Source organism: Tripterygium wilfordii, chromosome 9 (assembly GCF_013401445.1).
Source record: "Tripterygium wilfordii isolate XIE 37 chromosome 9, ASM1340144v1, whole genome shotgun sequence".
NCBI classification, from domain to species: domain Eukaryota; kingdom Viridiplantae; phylum Streptophyta; class Magnoliopsida; order Celastrales; family Celastraceae; genus Tripterygium; species Tripterygium wilfordii.
This window is the reverse complement of record NC_052240.1, coordinates 5,403,358-5,409,357: the sequence shown is the minus strand read 5'-3', so window position 1 is coordinate 5,409,357 and position 6,000 is coordinate 5,403,358. Positions and strand designations below refer to the sequence as shown.

The window sequence follows — 6,000 nt, the reverse complement described above, 5'->3', positions numbered from 1 at the left end:
AACATAGATGCAGAAGCTACAATCATGGAGGCTTTGAAAAAAAAAATGAGTGGGATAAACTAGTTGACCAGAATCATGCTAATTGTAAAGTAAATGATAAAGTTTAGAGACACGGAATCTATTTTGACGCAGGGTCAGTTTGAATCTCTTTTATTCTTCTTCTAGTCTTCCTAATGATCATGGTGGTCTCCCTCTCCTATTTTTTCTGGCTCGATTTTGACATGTTCTATCATGGTAGATCATGAAAAATTGTCTTCTTTCTTATTGCTTGGGTTGCTGGGTCGAAACTCTTTATAACCGCAACATCTTCAAGGTAAAGGGAATCTTGGTGAAAGTCTCATGTCGTGTTCCTTCTTTAAGGTGGATATGGGAGCAATGGGAACATGCAACTCACTCCACTCTCCTAGAATGTAGGTCTTATACTTGCTGTCAAAGGAAAAGGGCTGATAGCTATCATTCGTGGCTCCTCCTGGCCGATGAACGTGGTCTAGTGGCTTGATTTTCAAAGTGTAGAAGAAAGTTTGATTCTGGTTTCTGATAGTCGTGCAATTGTTGAAAATGTGTCTAAGACAAGTTAGGGATGTGTCAACTGTAAACTCTATATTTTCCTTAAATCTGTTGAGCTTATCCAGCTAAACTATCTCTTTGTTACTAACAAATCACTTAACAACAGGAGAAACGACTGTAACATGAAATCACTATATTTTAGTTTTCTTCGGACATATATACTTCTTCAGACAGTCATGATTTCCAACAACTAATTCTTGGATTTTAGCTCAAATAATATCATATTACCTACAAAATGAGCAATCGTTAGTGTAAAATTTCATTGTCCTCACCACTTGTTCATTGGTCATTGGATGAACATGGCAATTGGTGTGTCCCACACGGCCACGTGTCATAAGGTGACCGCATGTTTCTTTTGGTACAAACAAGAGTACAAGTTAGAATTCAAAATGGTGCGTTTTCAATTACCTTTGAGTGATGCATGAATCAAGGTGAAAATCAAGGGCGGACCCAAGGCTAATGCTATGGGGTCAAGTGACCCCATTTAAAAAAAATTCATACATCTACTTATAAAAATTAGAATTTGACCCCACTCTTTTTTTTTAATTTTGACCCCATTCTTATAACATATTTCACACATCTTAGAGTATTCCATAAAAAATTTAAAATGCCCAATAAGATGGGCTTAGTTTTGTAAATTATTGTATTAATTTTAAGAGTCCTAGCCCATTAGTGATTAGTAATCAATTATTCTTTAAAGACCCATAACTAATAACTTGTCATTTGCAGTTTGAGCTTTGATACTTTTGTTGTGTTTGTGAGTTGTGAGGTGAATAGGCTAGTAACTTACTAAGCTCGAAGCAGACATCAGACATGAGCACAGAGCACTTTGACCTTGAGTAGTTAGTCCTTATAAAGAAATTTGATAATTCAAGTTCAAAATATAAAAAAAAATTATCTACAACATATATATATCAATTTTCAATTATTAGTTACTTTTGTCCTATAACATTTTGATTTTTAGTATTTTTTTCATACTTTTGAAGACATAATAAATAAATAACCCAAAAAAATTTCTGAGGGTTCCGCCCCCAGATCCCTATAAATAATTTTTTCGCTTCCTATATAAACCCGATCCCATGTGCTTGGGAGACTGAATCCGCCCCTAGTGAAAATAGATGTACTTATCGTTTATACTACTATACTTCAATTATGTCAGTAAGTGGTACTCAATCACAAAAGGAAAAACAAAATTCACAAATAAAGTTGTAGTCATGTCACCAAGGTGAAAAATAATTCAATTGTTGGGGGTTGTGTAATCACTAGTACACTTTAATTAGGGACTAAATAACTTTTTTTTTTTTTTTGGTTTCCCAAATATATCCCCAGGCAAGTCTGAGACTAATCCTCCAAGGTATGGTAGAGCGCCAAAGGTGAGGACCTCTCCCAAGAAGGTTTTCTGCATTCCCAAGGACTCGAACCCAACACCTTGCTTAACGACCAGAGCCCTTTACAACTTAGGCCAACCTTGGGGGACTAAATAACCTTTTCAGCCTTCAAAAGATAATCATTTACAAGTCCACCGTCAAAATATTTTTAAGAACGAAAAAACATTAAAATTTGGTTTAATTTAAGTGGGAAATTGTGTTAACGATTACTTTGATTAAGCAAAACTTTAAAACTGTTGACACATTTTCATATTTTGGGTGGTAGTCTGATAGAACTGTAAAATGTTTTCTTTGACTGAGTTGAAAAATGCCTATGCGTGTGCTTGGGAGTTGGGAAAGCTCACTCTCAATGAAAAAAAAAACAAATGAGGGATCAAAACAAGCAACCTTAAATTGAATTCCTTGGATGATCAGAACATAGAGAAAGGGGACTCACAGGCCCTACACCCCTAACCACTTGAACAAATATGCTTGTTGAGGACGAAAACAGATATTTATCCTTGAACCTAAATGGCACTATTACTGGTTAAATGATACATTTATGGTTCACACTCTGCAAGGGAAAGTGACTCACTCACAGAGTAATTTTAAAGATATTGATAAATTTGGTACTTAAGATTACGATGTCTAACTGTTGTATCTACACACGCACCCCCTTCACACACACATAGTTTCTCTCTCTCTCTCTCTCTCTCTCATCTGGCAAATCTCTTGGCACCAACCAATCTCCCTCTCTCTCTTATTCATTATTCGTCACTCACTCTCCCTCTCCCTCTCTCTAATCTTGTACGTATATTTATACCCCCTTGATCTCTTTGATTTTGCATATTCATCTCTTGAATTGTACTTCTTTCTTCTCTTTGGTTGATCAAGTCTTGTGTGTTTGAGTATCTTCTGCTTTTTAATTCTCATCTACATATATGTTCTTTCTTGTTTCACTTTCTTTTTTTTTTCTTGATGGGTATGTATTTTTTTAGATTTTAGGGTTAGGATTAGGGTTAGGGTTCCCTTTGTGACCAATTAATGAAACCATGATTCCTCTCTTTTTCTCCATGATGATTGTGGAGATCTGATTATTTAAAGCAGCTCAGCAGTCGTTGTTTGCAGATGCAGCATCTTCAAGATTCACAAATCCCTTTAGGGTTTCCAAATCTGGGTATCCCTCTTTGATGATATATGAGAATCTTGATGATGCTGCAGCGGCAATAAATGGCTTTTTTTTTAAGTTTCTTGAGAGATTTATTCAATTGTTCGAAGATGGCGCTCTTGTTATGGTTCCCTAGCAGCTCCAAATGCTCAAGGTAAATTCATTGATTTCATTTTCTATTAAAAAACAAAACCCTCTCCTTTTTAAATAAATCTTGATTGTACTGTTTCAGTTTTATTGGTTAATTTTTTGTATTAAGGTGTGTGATCTCTGTATCCATCTTTCAGAACAGTATCTGCTCCGGGAGACTGACGATGAAGCAGAAACTTTTACTTTTGGTGGTGATGATGGCATTTTAGTGATTTTTTGAACTGTGTGTGAACATCTGGGGTTCAGACGTTATACAGTAGGTATGTTTGTCTGTACTTTGAAGCTACAACTCTATTGAACTACAAGATAAAGCTTGGGGATGCTTTTAATATTTATTGGTCACTTGGGGGTTTTCTTTACTTTTTCTTAGTACTTCTCTGTAGATCTTGATTGCCATCTTGCTATGGTGTGCCAAACAGTCATTCTCTCTGCAATCCTACACCAAATGGTTGATCATTGGAGTTTTTGCTTGTTCTGGGTCTTTAGACATGTTTTGATTTTACTATAGGGCTTTAAATGGGAAGATATTTTGTTCACAATTAGTATTACTTATGCTTCTCTTCTTTCCCTTTTTCTTTTATTTGTTGGTCATAAAGACAGGGAAAGAGGAGCTAGAAGGTTTTCTAGCTACTCGGATATTATTGTCGCATGGCATACATATATAAATTCTAATATATGTTCATGCTTAAAGTCTTAAACTTTGTTTAGTTCGTTTTTTACTGCTATTTTTGGGTTTCTTAAAACATAATAATCATTTACACATATGTTATTTGGGTATGTAGCTAGGTTGAAATTAATCTATCATGGATGATCTGAATGGCTATGCAATTTCTACTTCTTTTCTCTTAATGATTTGATATCATACAGTTCAGTTTGGAATTTGAACATTCCAATATATTAGTGTCATGTGGAAAGGGATATGATATCCCAAGCCCAGAAACAACCAAACCAAAACACCCAAGACAAAAGGCAAAGATCGACCACTACAGAACCCGTGCAGAACAAAACAAGAAGCCCAATCAAAGGAGTTTCCCAAGCAACAAAGAAAAACGAGCAAGATGCCAAGAAAGTCGCAGACAGACGACCTTGAGAATAGGAAGGCGAAGGGAGCTTCTAATCTCAAACAACTGAGAACAATGCAAATCGAAGTCCAACACCAGAGGACCATCAGCAGGGAACAATCATCAGCGAAGAATCTAAACCAGCATCAGCAAACCTCCAATCTTCACCAAGGCCTTTTCAAAATTTAAGTAGATTAGGCAATAGCCAGAAGAATAGAGTCGTGTGAGTCCGTATCCGGAACGGATAATATTGGTTTGTAGTATTTGGATGAATTTTATAACATGGTATCGGAGCTAACAATGTCTTATTACAATTGAACATGTCTCTATCTGCCTACTGTTGAGTCTGAAAAGACCAAATACAAGTGTGAGGAACTGTATAACCCACATTATATTTTTATGTCATTTTTAGTTTTTCCCATTTGACATTCGTGCCTCTAATTTGGCACAATTCTGTAATTATAATTTTATGTCATTTTTATTTTTTCCCATTTGACATTTGTACCTCTAATTTGACACAATTCTATAATTATAATTTTATGTCATTTTTATTTTTTTCCCATTTGACATTTGTATCTGTAATTTAAAACAATTCTGTATTGCCTTAAATTGCATATTGTATCACTTCATCAATTGTTGTATTGATTAAGTACAAAATTTATCATATCAAAAGCTATTTGCGTGTTATGTCAATCCCAATAAATGTACGAGAGTGTCAAGACGAGTAAGCTCACATCGGTTGAAGAGTACCAAGCGATATTGTTTATAAGAAAAGCTCAAATGTCTCTCATATAATAAGACCTTATAATAGGACAAATCCGTGAGTAATTCGACGTATCCACAGTAAATCAAAAACTCAGAGCGGACAATATTATTATTGTGTGAGAAGGTCAAATCTCTAATTTCCATGAAAACCTTTTCTTGTCCACGCTTTTCACCCAAAGTTTGTGTGATTTTGCCTTTTTAAAAATTGCCTCAACTATTGAAAGGAATTGGGTTAAAACTCATAAACCATATGGTCGGCTCTCACCTAATCGATGTAGGACTTTTTTTTAAGAAGAAAAGATAGTTTCATTCAAGATAATTAGATGCTATATAAGGTAGAGCATTGAAGGAGGACACTCCTCAATCACAAAAACATCTTCAAAAGATGAAAGAGCTAACTTTGCTAAATGATGAGCCATAGAATTTGCAGATCTCTTAATATGGACAAATTAACACGCAGCTATGAAAGAGCCTAAATCGAGTCTGAATATCTTGAAGGACAACCCCACAAGGATGCAAAGAAAAATCCAAACCATTAATCGTAGCAATCATCTCGGAAGAGTCACTCTCCCACATAGATGTTCATCTCGCCAATAGAGAGAGAAAACTCAATACCAAAAAGAATATAAACCCACCTAATCCAACAACATGTGTAATTAAAGGGGATGACCAAAACACTTTCAAGTGGCCGTACAAGAAAAAATGCACTGCTACATATGACACCATTAATAATTTAATTTAATACGGAGGGTAGTATCGATCCAGATATGCCTTCTCCTCCTCCTCCTATTGAGTATTGACTATTCTATTGTGGTAGAATAATTCAAACGGCCTTGAGATTGGGCATGTCAACAATCACTTCAAGGGGACTTTGAGATCAAATAATGGGACCTCAACCAGATTCTGTTTCTGTTCAATCGGT

At 35.5% G+C, this 6,000-nt stretch overlaps 1 long non-coding RNA gene across 1 annotated transcript; it reads left to right on the top strand.

Moving 5' to 3' along the window:
* Positions 1–2,671: 2,671 nt before the first annotated feature.
* On the top strand, positions 2,672–3,788 carry LOC120006574. Its single transcript, XR_005470041.1, has 2 exons — positions 2,672–3,256; positions 3,390–3,788. It is a non-coding gene; the product is annotated as an uncharacterized LOC120006574 (long non-coding RNA).
* The last annotated feature ends 2,212 nt before the right edge of the window (positions 3,789–6,000 follow it).